Source organism: Priapulus caudatus, unplaced genomic scaffold (genome assembly GCF_000485595.1).
Source record: "Priapulus caudatus unplaced genomic scaffold, Priapulus_caudatus-5.0.1 Scaffold79, whole genome shotgun sequence".
Lineage (NCBI taxonomy): Eukaryota > Metazoa > Priapulida > Priapulimorpha > Priapulimorphida > Priapulidae > Priapulus > Priapulus caudatus.
In genome coordinates, this window is record NW_014577140.1 from 512,650 (window position 1) to 513,734 (window position 1,085).

The 1,085-nt window shown below is 46.7% G+C and overlaps 1 protein-coding gene across 1 annotated transcript in view; it reads left to right on the plus strand.

Moving 5' to 3' along the window:
• LOC106821619 overlaps positions 1-1,085 on the plus strand; it is a 21,360-nt gene that overhangs the window by 7,789 nt on the left and 12,486 nt on the right. The window lies entirely within an intron of this gene.

The following is a 1,085-nucleotide window of genomic DNA, read 5'->3' on the forward strand; positions in this document are numbered from 1 at the left end:
TCTCTCTCTCTCTCTCTCTCTCTCTCTCTCTCTCTCTCTCTCTCTCTCTCTCTCTCTCGGGAGAGCGGGAGAAGTAAATGTATGCGTACGTTCGTGTGCTAGTGTCCCCATGCCCTCCTATGTCTACCTATGTCCCTATGCCCTCCTATGTCTACCTATGTCCCTATGCCCTCCTATGTCTACCTATGTCCTTAAGCCCTCCTATGTCTACCTATGTCTACCTATGTCTACCTATGTCCTTATGTCCTCCTATGTCTACCTATGTCCCTAAGCCCTCCTATGTCTACCTAGTATGTCCCTATGCCCTCCTATGTCTACCTATGTCCCTATGCACTCCCGTGGGTTAATGCTCTGTCGGTCATTGCTCTGTCACCTCGTATCCCGGCAGAGAAGGACAAACATTCATTATCATATGCGTATATGCTGAGTCTGTCCGTGTGTGTCAGTGGCACTGTTTGTTGGCGATATATGATAAATGAGACTCGCCTTGTGCATGTCATTAATAATTAACGTGATGACGACAACGAACGCGGCCAGAGCGTGTTTAATTAACATGTACGACGTACCGCAGCACATATACCCGTCGTGCGGTCGTGCATGGGTATAAAGTCTGGCAAGTGAATGGTGTAGTTACATGAAGCGACTACTGAGTATCACCCGTGTACGTGATTAACGGACGTGTGTCGGTGAGGCACGTAGCCTTAACGGTGTATCATGCTTATACTTCCGTCCCTAGCTCGCAGAATGTTTCCAGCCTCATAACTAGCGGGATATGTACCAGTGTAGGTATTATATCTTGATTGTATGTAGGTTAAAATAATGACGAATGTAATTTGTCTGATGTATGCGAATCAGTCGCTACCAACGTCGGAAATAGGTGGCACTTGTTGGAGCGCGCGCGGGTGTGAATATAGGGCTATAGCTTTACTGCATTACCTCTACCAGGCTGAGTAATGAGAAGCTATGAGCAAATTAGAAAGCTGTTGCTTCTCTGCTATACAGCGGTCAGACACCAGTAATAAATGTCGGCTGCGTGCCTTTGCCATGTACTTACACATGATGCTAACAGATGGCGCTTATATATA